The sequence below is a fragment of the Lepus europaeus genome, chromosome 1 (assembly GCF_033115175.1).
Source record: "Lepus europaeus isolate LE1 chromosome 1, mLepTim1.pri, whole genome shotgun sequence".
Classification (NCBI taxonomy): Eukaryota; Metazoa; Chordata; class Mammalia; order Lagomorpha; family Leporidae; genus Lepus; species Lepus europaeus.
In genome coordinates, this window is record NC_084827.1 from 27,287,166 (window position 1) to 27,307,547 (window position 20,382).

Consider the following 20,382-nt stretch of genomic DNA (forward strand, 5'->3'; position numbering starts at 1 on the left):
TCTTTCTACCAGGTGACAAATCCATGAATTAACTGGCCCCGGAGACAGTCCCCCAAGGATCACAAAAACACAATACCATAAATTCACAAAACCCTATTACAGCAACACTGATGTTTATGACCTCAAATCAAAATGCCCTGCTCAGTATGATTTAGGTAATAGTTAAGGTATATGTTTGTCTTGCTAGATCTAAGGAATGGTAAAAGAAAAGGATAAATCTGAACCTAAGCCTACTCAGACAGGACCAGTATTTACTCTAATAAAGACCCCATTCCTGTCAATCACTTCTCACCCAGCTGCTTAGTCCCTCCTTCTTTGCTGCCTACAAGTTCCACATTTCCTGGCAATGTCACCGATTTTTAAGTCATATAAATATTTTGAAATAGAGCCTAAGAGAAAAATGGGAAGAGAAAAATCTCTGGAAGGAACTTCACAACAGTTTTCAAGAGGGACTCCAAATACTGACCCCTATCATCTTTGCTGTCTTTGGAATAATAGACGATATTTCTATGAGCAAAGGGAAGCTACAAAGGCAACTAGGACATATTTTGAAACTATCCATTTAGTGTTCTCATTGTAGTGACAAATAAAATGAGAAATATGGGAGGATTTGTGTTTTTAAATCTAGATATCCCGGGGTCGGCACTGTGGTGTAGCAGGTAAAGCCGCTCCCTGCAGTGCCAGCATCTCATATGGACAGTGGTTCGGGTCCTGGCTGTTCCACTTTGTATCTGGCTCCCTGCTGTTGCCCGGGAAAGCAGTAGAAGATGGCTGACTCCTTGAGTCAGCACCCCTGCACCCACATGGGAGAACTGGAGAAGGCTCCTGTCTCCTTGCTTCGGATTGGCACAGCTCCGGCCATTGCGGCCAATTAGGGAGTAAACCAGCAGATCAAAGACCTCTTTTTCTCTCTCTGCCTCTCCTTTCTCTGTGTAACTCTGATTTTCAAGTAAACAGATAAATCTTTTTAAAAAATCTAGATGTCCTAACATATATAGAAATTAGCATCCATGTTGTAGCAGGATTAATATTTACTTGCCCCCTGAATCCACCTGCCTGTTAGTGCTAAATGTTGGATTTTCTTTGATAAATGTGATAGGATACCAGTAAGTTGTCAGTCCAGATTTTCAGAAAGAAACTTTATCACGGGAGACTATTCTTTCAGAAAAAGTAGGAAAGGCAAGTACTGTGTATTCTCCCTCCCCATGTCTCTCTCTGTAACACTCTTTCAAATAAATGAAATAAACCTTTTTTTTTAAAGTGTTGTATATTAACAAGTAATGTGGAATCTACTATTTCAGCGGAAAGTAAATGCTACATATGTACATAATTTATTAAAAATATACAGTGTGGTACCAAATTTACAGTGGGTGTCTATGGGAATAGTAACAAAACAACTAACTGTTGCTCTATCTATTGTTGTATTATTTCAGTTCTTACCATAAGAAATATCCATTTCTTATGTAATGGGAAGTGACTAATATTTTTTTAAAACTTTTATTTAATGAATATGAATTTCCAAAGTACAGCTTATGGATTACAATGGCTTCCCCCCCATAACTTCCCTCCCACCCGCAACCCTCCCCTTTCCCACTCCCTCTCCCCTTCCATTCACATCAAGATTCATTTTCAATTATCTTTATATACAGAGATCAGTTTAGTATATATTAAGTAAAGATTTCCGCAGTTTGCACCCACATAGCAACATAAATTGAAAAATACTGTTGGTGTACTAATTATAGCATTAAATCACAATGTACAGCACATTAAGGACAGAGATCCTACATGATATTTTTTAAAAATTGATTAATTTTCTATGAAATTTCCAATTTAAAACCAAGGGTTTTTTTTTTTTCATTTTCAATTATCTTTATATACAGGAGATCGATTTAGTATATACTAAGTAAGTATTTCATCAGTTTGCACCCACACAGAAACACAAAGTGTAAAATACTGTTTGAGTACTAGTTATAGCATTAATTCACATTGGACAACACATTAAGGACAGATCCCACATGGGATGTAAGTACACAGTGACTCCTGTTGCTGACTTAACAATTTGACACTCTTGTTTATGGTGTCAGTAATCTCCCTAGGCTCTAGTCATGAGTTGCCAAGGCTATGGAAGCCTTTAGGGTTCGCTAACTTCGATCTTATTCTGACAGGGTCATAGTCAAAGTGGAAGTTCTCTCCTCCCTTCGGAGAAAGGTACCTCCTTCTTTGATGGCCCCGTTCTTTCCACTGGGATCTCACTCACAGAGATCTTTCATTTAGATCTTCTTTTTTTTTTTTTTCCAGAGTGTCTTGGCTTTCCATGCCTACAATACTCTCATGGGCTCTTCAGCCATATCTGAATGCCTTAAGGGCTGATTCTGAAGCCAGAGTGCTGTTTAGGACATCTGCCATTCTATGAGTCTGCTGTGTATCCTGCTTCCCATGATGGATCGTTCTTTCCCTTTTTGATTCTATCAGTATTTGCAGACACTAGTCTTGTTTGTGTGATCCCTTTGACTCTTAGACCTATCAGTGTGATCAATTGTGAACTGAAGTTGATCACTTGGACTAGTGAAATGGCATTGGTACATGCCACCTTGATGGGATTGTATTGGAATCCCCTGGCACATTTCTAACTCCATCATTCGGGGCAAGTCCGATTGAGCATGTCCCAAATTGTACATCTCCTCCCTCTCTTTTTCCCACTCTTATATTTAACAGGGATCACTTTTCAGTCAAAATTTAAACACCTAAGAATAATTGTGTGTTAATTACAGAGTTCAACCAATAGTACTAGAACAAAAAAAAAAATACTATAATGGATAAAGTATTGCATTGTACATCGACAGTCAGGACAAGAGCTGATCAAGTCACTGTTTCTCAGAGTGTCCAATTCACTTCCACAGGTTTCCCCTTTGGTGCTCAGTTAGTTGTCGCCAATCAGGGAGAACATATGATATTTGTCCCTTTGGGACTGGCTTATTTCACTCAGCATAATGTTTTCCAGATTCCTCCATCTTGTTGCAAATGACCAGGTTTCATTGTTTTTGACTGCTGTATAGTATTCTATAGAGTACATGTCCCGTAATTTCTTTATCCAGTCTACTGTTGATGGGCATTTGGGTTGGTTCCAGGTCTTAGCTATTGTGAATTGAGCTGCAAAGAGAGTTTTAAGAGTATTGCATGTGGTTTTATTGTTTCATTATCTATGTATTTCATGTTGCTTTTTCCTTTTTTATATTAATTAATTATTCATTATTGGAGAGACAGATGGACACAGAGATTCAGAGACAGAAAAAGAGAGAGAATCTATCTGTTGGTCTACTCTCCAGATGCTTACAATAGATGGAGCAAGGTCAGGCTGAAGCTAGGATCCTGAACTCAATCTTGGTCTCCCATTTGAGTGGCAGGGCCTTAAATATTTGAGCCATTATCTGCTGCTTCCCAAAGTGTACATTAGCTGGAATTTGGATAGGAAGTGAAGGAGTTGGGACTCCACCCAGGTACTCTGATATGCCATGTAGGCTTCCAAAGCTGCATCTTAAGCACTATATCAAATCCCCACTTCTTATGTCATGTTTTTCATTTTCTGAGAGATAGCAGTATGCCAGAGAGCTCTCTAAGACTACACCCTATTTATTAAAGTAAAAGACAAATCCTCAAACCATATGATATTTGCTGCAAACCTCTGAACTCCAGTTGGAAAGTTGAGCTGTCCTGAGACTAGCCTCTTTGCTTTAAAGGCTGACAGCAAAGTTCGGAGAAAGTTAATGACTAGTCTGAGTCACAACCACTCAAATTCATTGTTAAAGAAAAATTATTCTGACACTTGTTAAAATGGCAAGGAAGACTTCATTCAACACTATTGAAATAAGGGAGAGAGATTAAGAACAAGTCTAAGTACAACAAAGACAGCTAGGGATTGGCAGGATGATGACAGCAGTAGAGAGAAAATTGCTAAGAGGATATACCAAGAGTAGGGAAATTGTGCTAAACTGGCTTTACTGGATTCTTGGTAACATCAGGCCAATGACTTAGGTGTCAAGGATAAGGAATGAAGAGTTTGATCAGATATTAAGTGTAGGGGGATTGTCACTAAACTGACTTAGTGGGAGTCTTGCTAAAAGCAAGCTAAGGTCAAGGACTTCTGCAGAAGAGAGCTAATGATTGGCCAACGAAGGAGTCTTTGTCAACATGGGACTCTGTTTTCTGTTTTGCTTTTCTCTTCTCTTGGAACTATTAATATATGTCCCTAGGACTTTGTTCAGACTGACAAAACCAGTTTGTGGTGGGGAAAGTGAAAATGATAGGTATAGTAGTGTTTAAAATAATTTATTGGATGTTGGAAGATTTTCTAACAGTTAAAAAACAAGTAAATAAAGAATGTTCTCTGATTTTTACAATTCTTATCAGAAAACAAAAGCATGTTCTCCGTGCAATAGTTAAGAAGAGGTTTTTAAAAATAACTTTTGTCCTTACATATCTGTCAGGAAATAATACCAGTTCTGATTTCAGTCTATCCACTTCCTGCCCAAACAGAAAATTTGAAATGATGCTTCTGCTAAAAAAGGTAGAGCTTTGCTTTAATCCCTCATCTCTGATTTTAAAAATAAATTCCAAAGGGCTAAAGAAAACATATTATTTTGAAAGTGTAGTTGATTTTTCAAAGATGTTATTATTTCCTTCCTCACACAGTATGAAGTTTCATGTGGTAGCCCATGTAATTTTTACAGCTAAACATATGGTCTGAGCACAAAATAGCCATGGTCCATAGAAAGTCTGGAGATTTAGCATGATGGTCTCCACCACTTCACTTAAATGGGCTGATACTAATTTTCTTATATATCTAGGGAAGTGTATGAGTCTCCGTGTTTTAAGTATCGTGGGGCACTATTCTTCACAAAGCAAAGTAAAAAGTGAGTTCATATCAACTTTATAATCTTTAAAATATTTAGCATTAAAATTCTGATCACCAATTTACATCCATATTTATATTTAGTTTTAGAAGGGTGCAATTCTCCCTCTATGCACCTTGGCTTCTAGCCGTAAGGCGGATACCTTTTTTTTTTTTTCCCCTTGGAAGAGATGTTGGGATTTGAGGTTGGGCCAAGAAAAGCTAAGAGACTAGGAAGCACTTACAGATGGAGATAATTAGCATATTAAAAATAGGCCAGCCAATTTTTTTTTTTCAAATCAGGAAGTAGAGGGGTAAATGCTCTTTCTGGCAGCACTATAGAAGCTGTGTGGACAGAGGAAATGTGATTCAAACTTTGGTATAAGAATGGTATTTTACTTGAACCATGTTTCAAAAGACTGGAGCAGGAGTTCCTTTGACTGAAAACCATAGAGTTGGCGGGCTTTGTAGGGGCCTCCCTTGAAATTCTGCGCCAAGGGTACTGTTTTGAATTTTGTGTGAAAGTCTTCGAATGGGAGATGCTTGGTTTCAGAAGACACAGGATAAACATCGGGAATTTGATTGGTTTCTAACGCATGGTAGAGGAAGTGGCATTTCTGATACCACCTCCCATTGAAAGGGGATTAAAGAAGAAGGGAGTAGATGGGAAAGAAGGCCCTGGAACAAAACTACTCAGGCTCTACCAGCTCTTTTGCCAATGCTAAAGCGAAAAGCAGAGTGTGAGCTGGGATTCAGGCTCTATCGGTGGGGTGTGCTTAATTGCCAAATAATTCACTGTGGTTTCCTGAAGTTCTGATTCACAGAGTTAGTCCTTCGGTTCACATGTTCCACCCTTTCTTCTGAAGTCTACTCTTATTTAAAACAGACTTAAGCAGTGCCTGTCCTGGAACAGTGCTTCTCAAGGGGTGGTGCAGACTCTGATCTGAATACAGAATCATCACTTAGGGGATAGAGAATTTTGAACACTTACTAAGAATTAACAATTCTTTAATTGTCATGGAAATACAGCTAGTTGTCTACTGCTGACCCTACTAGAATTTTCCTTCACTCCTGCTTTCATGTCCATTCTGAATTTGATTAATTAAATACTGAATTCTGCCCTTTTTCCCCTTTATTTCTTGCTTCGTTTCTTCCCCTCTTTTGTTTTTCTTTCCATGTCTTCTTCCCTTCCCTAGTGGGAAGTTTGACCTGATGCAGAATGTGTGGAAATAAATTTTATAAATCCATATAATAAACTTAAAATTATTTTAATTCAATTTGTTGTTTAAACATTTTTAAGTATAAATCACAATTGAAATGGGCAATTGGCCTCATGGTTAAGAGGCTGATTGATAGGTGGTCATATGGCTCAGCCTTGAAGACATAGCTCAAGACACCCACATCTCATTTCAGAATGCCTGGCTCAAGACCTGCTATTTCACTTACCATCCAGTTTCCTGCTAATGTACACCCTGGGAGGCAGCAGATAATGGTTCAAGTACCTAGATCTCTACCTATCCACATGGAAGACTTGGACTGAATTCCAACCTCCTAGCTTTGGCCTGAGCTATCATTTGAACTAGTGCATAGGAGATCTTGATCTGTCTCTCTTTGCCTTTCCAATAAAATGAAAATAAATGAGTAACTAGACAAATAAATAAAAATTTTTAAAACAAGACACTGTGTGGGACATTAATAGCTCATATTGGAATTCCTGGGTTCAAGTTCTGGCTCTACTCCTGATTCCAGCTTTTTTCTAATAGGCTCCCTGGAAGGCAGAAGTGATTGCACAAGTAACTGGGTCCCCACCACCCATATGGGAGATATTGATTGAGTTCCCAAGTCCTGGCTTTAGCTTCGCCCAGTCCTAACTGTTGCAGTCACTTGTTGGGGGGGGTTGGCAAGGAAAAATAGTGAATGGGAACTCTCCCTCTATTTCTCTGCCTCTCAAATAAATCAATAATATAATTTTAGATGTATAAATCACAATAATGGTTAATGAGAAAAGTTGACAGGGAAAAATAAAAATTCAGAGTACTGAGCTGATCACGACACTGCCGACAGAATAAAAGAATGTGTCATATATATACCAGTTACTGTAAAGTTATAAACAACATAAGCATCTCTACTAAGTGAGCCTTAAGTCCAGTCTCATTAAAGTTTATTGAATCTGTGTATCCTGTTGACTTAAAGTGAGTTTCTATCTAGTTTTACTATGGGGGATACAAGGAAAGTCTCAGCTATGCCTCCCTGCAGCCTTGTGAATATTCAAGGTGAAAGCTTGATTCACATCTCGCTTGAGTCTGGGCAGAAGACTGTGTGGACCCCCTGCAGTAGGGGAGAGGTCTGTGAGGAGCTGCTATGAGACCTCCTTTCACTGACCTCCCCGTACCACTGGAAGACTGTCATAACTGAGTTCTCTGCACCTCCCAGCATGTGAGAAAGTGAGGGGCTTTATCTCACTTCTAGAATTGGATCCTCAGCAATTGGGTGCCCTGAAACTCACACTGTAGTCATCCAGCCCTTGGATGCCAGTGTGTGTGTGTGCATGTGCGTGTGTGTGTGTGTGCGTGTAGGACAAGGATTACAGAGAACTGGCCCACTCCTCACCACTGTCTATCTAAGTAATAAGTGTCCAAATAAATCTAAAAGAGAACGCTGGTATGTTTACTCATCCAGTGAGGCTGGCCTTGGACTTAGCCTTGCCTTGTTAAGTCTGTGTGACTTTGACTAAAGTAAGAAGTCCTCCTGTGAAATTCCCATGTTAACTACAAAGTCATTTTAGATTTGCTCATGTATTATATACCTCTTAACCTTGAGGCCATGTTAACTTAAAGCTAGTTTATTAAATTTTTTAGATTGTAACTCTCTGTAAAAAGAAATTGAATTAGCTCACCAGTCTATGACAATGAGCATGTGGACGACATCCTTGTATTAATCACAGTTTGTGTAAATGCTACTGATACTGAGAAAATTTTCTCTAGACTCTTTTTGGGATCTGAGCAAATAAGGAAATTTTGTCACAGGCCTAATTTTTAAAATAGCATATAAATTCTCATTTTTTTTTCTCATTCCTCCTTGACATGAGTTTTTTAATTGAATGGCAAGAAGAGACAATTGAAGAGACTTTGAAGAGAATTGAAGAAGCAATTGAATTAATCCAGTCCTTGAGCATTGTTGAGTTTTCTGCTGTGGATAGTGAGGTAGAAGAGGAATAGTTAGAAGAGGCATGGCAGATTAAGCTGCCACATCAGATTAGCAGTTGGAGTCCCCAGTGTTATGCTTCCAATCCATCTTCCTGCTAATGTGCCTGGGAAGGCAACAGCAATTGACCTAAGTACTTGGGCCCCCGATACCCACAGGAGAGACCAGGATGGAGTTCCTGGCTCCTGTATTCAGCCTAGCCCAGACCTGGATATTGTAGCTATATGGGGATGGAGGATCTCTCTCTCTCTCTCTTCCTCTCTCACTCTCTCTCTCTCTCTCTTTCTCTCTCTATCTCCTTTATCCTCTCCCTCCCTCCTTTTCTCTCAGTCTTCCTTTCAAATAAATAAATTTTTAAAAATTAAATAGTTACAAAAATAAACTCCAGTTACCCAAGGCAATTTTATTCTTGAAAAGCATACTGAGAATGAAGGATTTTTAAACCTTATCATCATTAGTGTAATTACTATCTCTTAAATTTACTATTTTTCCCCTGGGTAGAATTTGAACTCAAACCAGAGGCTACAACAAGCACAGTATTCTTGAGTTAATGCAGATAAACATCACAGAGATTGTCTCATCATTCTAATCTGTCTCACATAATTTTCTATCAAAGTGCTGAAATATTTGCATCCATTCATCAAGCGAACAACATGACCCTCTACCATCTTGAGATATAATCCACAACAAGAGTTATTACTACTTAAAAGGGTCTACAAATCCCAACAAATCTATTTTTTTGCTTATAAAAGGTGATAGAGTAAAGTATCTGACAAGGCCATTATAGAAGTCAACATTCAGGAAAGAAGACAAGATGCTCACTTGCTTGCAATTCTGAGATATCTGTTCATGAATCTCCTTAAGAAACACCTCCTGCTATCTGTCCACCAAAGTCATCACAGTGAAGGTCCTAGAAATGAACTCTTCTTCCAGATGTTATTTTTCTCATCCTCAACCAGTTATCAGAGAGTACAATAATTCACAAATTGGGAATTTGACTCTACATGAAAGGAAGAAAAATGCTGTCGTCCCAGAGTGAAAGATTTTCTGGGTGCACATGGCTTTGAGATGGGAATATACAGAGGCGTCCAGTGTCAATGAAGGCTTAGAAATGATCATCTAAAGCAGTTGGCATGATAAGAAGTAATTTTGTAGCTTCTCCATTTGCTCCAAAACGCACCGATAGAAAAGCAGGACAAAATGAGGAACATCAGTCAAATTTGTGGAATGAGGAATTTGAAGTTTTAAGGCATCCTACTGAGCTAGTATTGTGAAATCTACCCATATTCTTTCCCATTTTATTGCTGTGACATTAAGTTCAATAGGAAGGGAACTGAATCCTGTGTGTAGGAATGTGTAGGAATGGTTTTCTGTATTATTTATAAGCTATTTAAACTGTCTGCACAGGGAAGTAAGAGGAAATCCCCGGACTAGAACGACTCTTGCATATCAAAGTACCATTGACAAGCGGCAAGATGGCGGAATAGGAACGGAGCACACGATTAGTCTGGGGGACAGACAGGTTAATAAAAGTGGAGATACTGCATGGCCAAGGAAGAGTAGGGGAAGAAACAGCAGAGGAAACTCTTCTGGAACTAGTGATTCACAGTGGACCTGCGTGGAGAGCGTGGGAGCCCAAGTTCGGGACACCAGTGGCAGACTCAACACACCAGCGCTGGAACGCGAGGTGAGCCGAACCTCAATAGCCCGAGACACTGGCAGGGAAGCGGAAAGAGGAGACTAAAGGGAACGAGGCTTGAAACTCCGTGGGGAAAAGTTCACCAGGCTAACTAGAAGAGAGAGAGGAAAAAAAAAAAGTGACCGATACGGACACGAGTTTCTCTCTCTCCGCTCACCCCTCAAAGGCTAGCAACACAAAGAGCAGGCGCCATTTTGGACATACGTCATAAGCAGGGCGACCTCAGGTCTGCACCAGCCCTGAGCCTAGCAGAAAAACCTGACTCTGGGGGGAGGGGTGAAATAACAGGAGATTAGCATCTAACTTGGCAACCCAGTGGGAGACTGCAGGAGAATTGGAGCCCACACTGAGGGCAGCAGAGATTCCCTGTGTGGTCCTTGGGAAAGAGCTTCAGATCTCTGGCTCTCCTGTGGGTATATCATTTGCCTGCTAACTACCTCCAATTACGTTCAGCTGTGCAGAATTACTTCCCTTTTGAATCAAAAAAAGAGAGATTTACCACACCTAACCTGGGAGTGTCTTCTTTGACACACCCTCAACCCTGAGGAACCAAACACAGCTCTCAGTCCACACTCATCTCAAGCCTCTAAGGCTCCACTGAAAGCAGACAGTCCACTTAATATAGAGCCATAGTGCAACAAGAAAAAACACCACAGTGAAGAAACCAAATATCTCCAACATGCCAAACAACAAACGCAAAAACCAAGCTAACAAGAACAAGGAAGACACTATGACGCCCCCAAATGAAAAAGACACCCCAATTCAAGATTATGAAGATTATGAGATAGAAGAAATGCAAGAAGCAGATCTCAAAAAATTGATAAGAACATTAAGAAGTTCTCAAAAACAAATTCTTGAACTACAGAAATCCTTAATGGACAAGATAGAAAATCTCTCTCGTGAAAATGAAATATTAAGGAGGAATCAAAATGAAATGAAACAACTAGTGGAACAAGAAACTCTGATAGTGACTAGAAATCATAATGAAATGAAGAATTCAATAGATCAAATGACAAACACATTAGAGAGCCTTAAAAACAGAATGGGCAAAGCAGAAGAGAGAATATCAGACTTAGAAGACAGAGAACAGGAAAGGAAACAGGCAAACCAAAGAAAAGAAGAGGAAATTAGAAATCTAAAAAATATTGTCGGGAATCTACAGGATACTATTTAAAAAACCTAACATCCGGGTTCTAGGAGTTCCTGAAGGCATGGAGAAGGAGAAAGGATTAGAAGGCATTTTCAGTGAGATACTAGCAGAAAATTTCCCAGGTTTGGAGAAGGACAGAGGCTGATTAGTACAGGAAGCTTATAGAACCCCTAATAAACATGACCAAAAGAGATCCTCACCACGACATGTTGTAATCAAACTCACCACAGTGAAACATAAAGAAAAGATCCTAAAATGTGCAAGAGAGAAACGTCAGATTACTCTTAGAGGATCTCCAATTAGACTCACAGCAGACTTCTCATCAGAAACCCTACAAGCTAGAAGGGAATGGCGAGACATAGCCCAGATACTAAGAGAGAAAAACTGCCAGCCCAGAATACTATATCCTGCAAAGCTCTCATTTGTGAGTGAAGGTGAAATTAAGACTTTTCATAGCAAACAGAAACTGAAAGAATTTGTTGCCACTCATCCTGCCCTGCAAAAGATGCTTAAAGATGTGTTACACACAGAAACACAGAAACATGGTCACCAATATGAAAGAACGTAAAGGAAGGAATCCTCACAGCAAAAGATCACAGGAAGCTCAATTTCTCTTTGACATAGAATTAAACTCTGATGCTCTGTTAAACCAATGTGTTAAAGTAATCTATTATGTTCTCTTGATGTCTGTTAAATTCTAATTGTTCAAAAACAGCTGAATTTTTATTAAGAGCTATGGGTTATTTAAATATGTACTTATTTTCAAAGATTTGAATAATCACCTGTAACAATGATCAAATTTGGTCTACATTATGTCATGATTTTAAGGAATCTTATTTCAACCAGATATTTTGGATTTTGAGCCTTCTTGGCATTCTTGACAGGCATTCAAAAAATCAAAGTTTCAAACAATCTGACTCTAAAATTTCCAGTAAATCCTGGACTTTGGTTTGTCCAGTTTGGGCCCAACTGAAAAAATCGAAGGACCTATGTCTCTCATCTTACAGAGACACTGACTAATCAGGCTATTTGGATTATATTAGAAGTACTATCAAGATGTGACGTGGTACCAAGTTTTAAGTTTCTATAATGGAAAATGCTATTAATACAAATGTTTGAGAATTAAAAAGTCTAATGATCTTGTGTTACTAGACATGATAGTTATCTTAATGAGAAAGCCCCAGAGGCCTAAAGGGTTAAATAATTGTAAAATCATACAGGTGCTTTCAAAAATACTGTGAAGTAAGCAAGTGCCTCTTGTTGGCTGATGAGTTTATAATTTTAAACATGGTGACTTAAAGTCTTTTGTCATCCACAGTTATATATGATTTGCTGCTCATAAAACTAAAGCGTTGTTGGTTCTGTGTTTGGCTGTCCTCCTAGAGGTTCCTATGGACTTTTTCCAGCCACTTCTACTGTATTCAGTACTTTGGGATGGCTCTGTAAACAGATGAAGCCAATAATGTATTAACAGTACCAACTGAAAGTATGGTTAACTGAGGTTACTAAAAAGAAAAAGCAATTCAAATCAATTGGCAATCTACAAAAAGAGTTAAAGATATTAAAAGCTATTATTAAAATTGCTATATTGGTCTACTATGGTATGTTATATGTGTGTACATATTGTATGTCCACATGGGGAAATTTTATTAAGAGTTTTATTTTAAATGGCTTATAGATAAGATTGTCCATAAATTTAAGCTGCTAAAATCAATCAAAGATACATTTTAATTTGTGTGACCTGAATCTGTGTATCATATGTTTTAAACTTGTTGGTAGAAAGAAACTAAAAACATTTTATATGGTTGTGCTTAAGTTTACTGGTTAAACAAACTACACCATGTTAGATATTTAAGAGGTGTTTTCAAATACATGATTCTTAAAATTTATAGAAGGCATTGGACCTTCTGGTAAATGTTTTCTTAAGTTGTTATCTAATGGCTGAAACTGTTTGCTAAGTATTCATGTGATATTGCTATTGTCAGCAAGCGATCTAGGACTTGCTCCCTCATTTCTCTAGTCTAAGCCCAACTTGTTCTTTCATTTCTCTATTCTCTTCAAGGTAGGAAACTAATTCTATTATGAAGGAATCTGTAGGACGCACAATTTAATCTTTAGACCTTATAAAAGAGATGGCTAACATTTTTCTGTAATAGCATAGCCAAAATAAGAACTTAAATAATAATCTCATAGCTAGATTCACATCGCCATCAGCAAAGTATACAGTAAGAAAAAACCTCCCTTTCAGACAAAAGGGAAAGAAAGTTTTTAAGCGAGAATATAATTTTCCTCATGGGCATTGTCTACCTTAGAAAAACTACTACAGAACATGCCTGTGAATATAGACTTGTAGTTCAGGCCACCGAAGATTAGAGATGGGACTTGAGCACTCCCTTGACTTGCATCCTCTGGTCTGCTTTAACACAAACCAGGAGGAAAAGAAAGCTAGGCATCAGAAGCAATGGGTGGCAAGCCTATTAATGGCTGATCTGTATAGTGATCTGCCCTCAAGGAGACCCAACAGGCCAGTCCACTGCAGTGGCTTTCAATGTGGTAAGCCTGGGCTTCAGCAGAAGTCAGCTTGTGAAGAGCCCTGGCAGCTCTGCCAAGAGTTGGATCACTGGAAATGGACCTGCCCTGGAGTCGAAGGATGCCCAGGTCAGAGCCACAGATCTTATTGGCTCTAAGCTGAAAAGCCCTTCACTCAGCCCAACTTCCAAAGTGACCACTGCAGCTGAGGGGATGGTCAAGTAGGGTCAGCAACCTTGCAGGCAGAACTGTAAATTTCTTGTTAGAGATGCCCCCTGACTTTACCTGGCCAGCTCTCCTCCCAGGCCAGCCAAGTAATGAAAGTCAACAGAGTGCCTTCCCCTAGGAGGTTCACACCTCCCTTAGGATATACCCCATGTGAAGAGATAGGTAGGTCTGGGCCTCTTAACTTACAAGGCCTAAAGCCCAACAGATTATTATCAAGCCCCTTCTATCAGGTTCTATTTGCCTCTCAATCAGAAAACTTAATTGTAGCTTAGACAGCACCTTTCTTAGCTCCTCTAATAATGACTCTGTCCTTTGTTCTAGACCCTGTCTAACGTACTTGGGCCTCATTCCTTTGTAATCATAACCTCTACTCTACCACCAATGGCTCTACTCCCAACCTGTGTGTACTGATGGTCCTCTTCCCCACTTAATGCTGTATAATTGTTCAAACCTGGTAAATGCCACTCTTAGGATCATTGGTTACTATCCTCACTCTGTCTTGTATGACCTTGTCTAAATATGATCAGAGTCGGCAAACTTGGAAGGCTTCCATAGCCTTGGCAACTCATGACGACAGCCTAGGGTGGTTACTGGCACCATAAACTAGAGTGTCAATTTGTTGGGTCAACAACAGGAGCCACTGTGCACTTGCTCCTCATGTGGGATCTCTGTCCTTAATGTGTTGTACATTGTGATTTAATGCTATAACTAGTACTCAAACAGTATGTTTCACTTTGTGTTTCTATGTGGGTGCAAACTGTTGAAATCTTTATACTAAATTGATCTTCTGTATATAAAGAGAATTGAAAATGAATCTTGATGCAAATGGAAGGGGAGAGGGAGCGGGAGAGGGGAGGGTTGCGGGTGGGAGGGAAGTTATGGGAGGGGGAAGCCATTGTAATCCATAAGCTGTACACTGGAAATTTATATTCATTAAATAAAAGTTAAAAAAAAAAGTACCATTGACAAAAAAGGAGAAGGAGGAGATAAAAATGGAGAGGAAGAAGAAAGAACAGGGGCAGAGGTAGAAAAATGGTGGTAGATGGAAAGGCAAGGGTTGAGGGGCAGAAGAGAGGAGAGAAGAGGAGGGAAGGGGGGAGAAAGGAAAACTAAGAGCCTGGTAAGAAATAGGTAAATTTGGAATTAAGATGAACCAGGATTATGATGATAATAATAGTTAATACTAGTTAATACTTAGCAAATTCTTTCTTTCTTTTTTTTTTTATTTGACAGGTAGAGTTATGGACAATGAGAGAGAGACAGAGAGAAAGGTCTTCCTTCCGTTGGTTCACTCCCCTAATGGCCGTTATGGCCGGCGCTATGCCAATACAAAGCCAGGAGCCAGGTGCTTCCTCTCGGTCTCCCATGCGGGTGTCAAGCACTTGGGCGATCCTCTGCTGCCCTCCCAGGCCACAGCAGAGAGCTGGACTGGAAAAGGAGCAACTGGGACTAGTAACCGGCGCGGGCGCCCCAACCGGGACTAGAACCCAGGGTGCTGGCACCACAGGTGGAGGATTAGCAAATTCTTTCTTGACATTAGCATTTTGCTAAACACATCATGCCTATTATGTCATTTAAGAGCTGGACAGCGCCATTATCCTCCTTTGCAAAGTAATTGTCTCAAGTCAACAACAACGCAATGCACCTGGCATTCTCTGGCTCCAGGGCCAATGACGTGGTGCTTTACAATTTGTAAGGGTCTGTAATCTGCAGTCTTAAAACCTGCCAAATGGGTGGCTCTATTTAAATCAAAGATCCATAGTGATAACTAGGTGCAATCCACTAAGGGGATTCTGTTTTCAATAAATTCAAATAGCTGTGTATGTTGCATTGACCTGTCACCAGCTGTCAGAGGGCAGCAAACCTGCTCTTATGTGCCCACAGGGACCAGAGTGCTTTCCCCCTGAATGTCTGTACTTTCTGAGGGGAAGAAATAATGGCTTCCACTTTGACTGCCCCAGGACAGTAAGAAAATCAGCATGAGAATAGCAGAACTAAGGGTTAGAGCAATGCCCAGGATCATGAAAGAAAACCAGAGAGACTAAAGGAAGGAAAGAGATGATATGGAAGCCGTAGCAGGAACATGTTTGTGTCTTTGCAAGAAAGCAATCCATGACATTGAAGCTAGAATTTAAGAACTTCTGTGAGACATGAAGGGAAATGCTGGAGAAGTTAAGGATATCTTGTGTCTCATCTTTCACTCATGTCTATGAATAATTTTATATAGGCACAAATGCAAGTCATGAGATGAGATGTAATAGCTGTGTTCTTATGTGTTTAATTGCACTAATTCAACCCCTTGCCTGGGGTGGGGGAGGAAGATGAATATGGTCACAGATATTACTAATGGATGCTAAATAGTCTCATTTCAGTTAAGAAGCTCAGTTCCAGAAGTCGGCTTTGTGGCATAGCGGGTTAAGCCACTGCGTGCTGCAATGCCAGTATCCAATTAGGGTGCCGGTTCAAGACTAGGGTGCTCCACTTCCCATCCAGCTCCCTGCTAATGCACTTGAGAGAGCAGCCCAAAATGATCCAAGTACTTGGGGCCCTGCATGCATGTGGGAGACCTGGAAAAAGCTCCTGGCTCCTGAAATCAGATCAGCCCAGCTCTGGCTATTGTGGCCATTTGAAGATTGAGCCAGTGGGTGGATCTCTCTCTCTCTCTCTCTCTCTCTCTCTCTCTGTAGACTTTGCCTTTCAAATAAGTAAATAAATCATTTAAAAAAGATGTTCATCTGGGGCCGGCGCTGTGGTCCAGTAGGTTAATCCTCCGCTTACAAGCCAGCATGCCATATGGGCACCAGTTCTAGTCCTGGCTGCTCCTCTTCCAATCCAGCTCTCTGCTGTGGCCTGGGAAAGCAGTAGAAGATGGCCCAAGTCCTTGGGCCCCTGCGTCCATACGGGAGACCAGTAAGAAACTCCTGGTTCGTGGCTTCAGATCAGCACAGCTCCTGCCGTTGCAGCCATTTGGGGAGTGAACCAACAAACCAATGGAAGGAAGACCTTTCTCTCTGTCTCTCCCTCTCATTGCCTGTAACTCTACTTCTCAAATAAATAAATAAAATATTTTTAAAAAGATGTTTAGTTCCATGTAGTCATAAAAATTCTGAACTTGAGTGGCAGTTGCAGCCTCTCCCCAGCCATAGAGAATGATCAGCTTCTTCTTTCTACTCACCCAATACTTTTTTTTTTACAGGATCTACTTATTAATTTGAAAGCAGAGTTAGAGAGAGCAAGAGAAAGAGACAGAGAGAGAGAGAGAGAGAGAAGGAATTTTCTATCCACTGGTTCACTCCTCAAATGGCTGCAATGGCCAGGGCTGGGCCAAGCCATAGTCTTAAGTTTGGAGCTTCATCCAAGTCTTTCATGTGCATGCCCAAGTAGTTGGGCCATCTTACACTGCCTTCCTAGGCACATTAGCAGAAACTGGGTCAGAAGTACAGCAGCTGGGACACAGACCAGCACCCATATGGAATGCCGGTATCAGGCAGTGGCTTAACCTGCTACCACCACAACACTGGCCCCATCCTATGCTTCTATTCCTCCTTGTCCCTTACTCCTTCATCCAAGGTTGCTTTCACGTGTGCGGGTGGGGAGATTGAGAGAGTTAATGAGAACAGAGATTCTTTGGACATAGACTAGCAGTACTTTTTGGGCTTTTGCTTAAAGCTAATTCTAGGGAGGGACACACTAGTGGGTTATTTTGAGAATCTACACAATTTCTTGGAAATCCAATGTAATTCTCTGGACCTCAGTGTTACTATGCTACCTGGTCACTTATCTTCTCCTTAGGCCCTGGCAATCTAGCAATACCTACAACATCTTTCTGCAGCTCTTTTGAAAAGGATTTAGGATGACTCCATGGCCAAGCTCTCTCACCCATGGCCCACATCACTTCCATAAGAAGCTGCCACTAGTTCTTAGCCACAGTGAACTCTGGGAGTGCTGGGGTTGCCGATGATGGTGCTAACACATCTTCAGCACATTTGTGAAACTGCCCAGACAATCTTTCATGCTAGAGGTTTCTCAGAATAGAGTCAGATACCAGCCTAACCTTGGAGAACACATGCTGGATTCTCTAAGTGGTCCACTTAAATGCCTGGCTTAAAGAGAGGGACAAGCATCCCCCAGAACTTGTCCTTGTAGGGGACATAGACTCCCCGTAGAGCTCTCCAAAGAAATCCTCTTGAGAATTTTAATTTCAATTTCCTCCTCTACCTTTTTGTATTCCTGAAGAGGATGAGGAATTTCAGAATATTCTACTAGTTCTCACCCTCTTACTTTGTAAATCCTGACCCAGGACTCAACGTGTAATAAGTATCTGCTGTTTTGCAACCTAAACTTCCAGTTTGCCATCCTGTTAAAAGGTAGCACCTGTAATCCAATTTTCCCAAGTCTCTCTAAATTGGGAATATAAAATAGAGTTGCTCTATTTTTATGCTTAAATTATGATGGCAAGAGTCTCAAGCTGTTTTGATGACCAGTAGTTAGTGCATCCCCAAGTGTCCCCAAGATATTTTTGGGAGTTGCCCAAAGGAGTGCCACACACAAGCCCACAGCCTGGTCTGTAACTGCATGCTGTCTGCCTGTTACTTCCTTTCCTACTCTGGCTTATAATTTTGCAAATTCTCTGACTATGGATTTGAAGAGTGTAGGATCACTGTCAGGTTCCATAGGGAAGAAACAACCCACTCTCCAACTGGGTGCCACCTTTGGTCATCATGACCCCGCAATGTTCCTTCTTTCCCTGAAATTAACTTTTGGTCATTTTGTACTTCCAACAAAGTCTCCAAATATCTCCAAAAAAATAGTGCCACTTTTCTTGGCTTGGGCAGTCCAACCCATTCTGAGAGCTAGAACCACTCCCATCTCTGCATCCCACAACCACAGAGTCCACCACCCACATTCCTTCCTTCTCTTCCTTCATGCCTCAGCACAAAAGAGAAACCTCTGCCTATATTAATGGACGGGAGTGACAAGAGGTAGAAGTGTCACTCACAGCTTCTGGGCCAACACTCTGCAGGCTAACCTTATCCAATATCATCTCTGTTTTACTTCCTAAATTCAAGGGCCATTCAGAAAGGAAAAAGCAAAGTACACGACAATGTATATAGTTTGCTAGTAGCAGATGAGAGAAAATACATACAAGTGGGGAAGGCAGGGGTGAGCATTTAGTTTAGTGGTTAATCTGGACATCCACATCCCACATCTGAGTACTGGGTTCAATTCCCAGCTCCAGTTTCTGATTTCAACTCCTTGCTAATGCAGGCAGTAATGACTCAAGTAGTTGGGTTCCTGCCATTCACACCGAGACCCAGATTGTGTTTCCTGTTCATTTGGAGGGTGAGCCAGCAGAGGGGCACTCTTTTTCCCTCCATTGTATCTGCCACACACACACACACACACACACATAAGAATGTCTCCAAAAAGACTCCTGATGGCTTCCAGCATGGGAACTTTGTGATGGGGGATCAGAGTTGGGGAAGACTTTTCACCTCATTTCATTTTGTACATTTTGAATATTTTACGTATGCATGTACTCCTATTTCAGAAGAATTTTTAAAGATTAAGAGAAATACCTTCAATTTTACAGTTTTTAAAAATTGTTGCTTGTACATTTTTGATCACCCCTTGGAGAAAGAATTAAAAGTGGAAAAATTAGTGACTAAAATCAGTCTAATTTGTGTGTGTGATCAAATTCTTCAAACAGAAACATTATTTTCTTAAAATATTACTGTAAAATTTTCCATCTTTTACAATGTTCTAGCAAATATAAACTCTTTCAGTAAGGCTCACCACTGAGGAATTTAGACAGATACAAACTGCAGTGACTGACTCTTATTATTTATGATATGTATCCAATATCCACTGCTGTAGCCTGCCAATGTCCTTTTAAGTGAAGAAATACCAAAAGTTTCAAAACCAGAAGTATATATTTCAACATTATTATCTTATACATTTTTAATTTAGCCATTTGAAATTTCTGTACAGTACATCTCAAGAGTGTTTCCACAGTGCTTTCAATTGTTCATATTCCTTCAGGCTCTGATTACAAAATTGTACAAAAGATTTGTAAAGTGTTTTACTTATTTCAAAGGCAAAGGGACAGAGACAGATAGATGGACAAAGATCTTCCACCCTCTGGGTTCACTGTTCAAATGCCCACAAAAGCCAAGACTGGAACAAGCTAAAACCAGGAGATAGAAGCTTAACCCGGCTCTTCCATGCAGGTGGCAGAGACCCAAGTACTTGACCCACCACAGCCACTTCCCAGGATATACATTATCAGGAAGCTGGTTGAGAGGTAGAGGCAGGACTCAGCCTAGGTATTCCAGTATTGGATGCAGGCACCCGAAGTGGTGTCTTAACTACTGTACCACATACCTGTCCTGCAACACACACACACATACACACACATATGTGTGTATATATACATATATATATATATATATATAGAGAGAGAGAGAGAGAGAGAGAGAGAGAGATTGGGCTATCCCTTGGGTAGGGAGGTTGCTAGAGAAAGATAAGGTTAATAATCCAAGGAAGGATATAATTGACATAATCAAAATGTATGGATGAAAATACAGCATGATAACAAAATAATCTTTCTCCCAGTCCAAACAAGCAAAAATCACAGCAACCTCAGCCCTCACAGTTCCAACCTCCTCCAAAGAACCTTGGTGT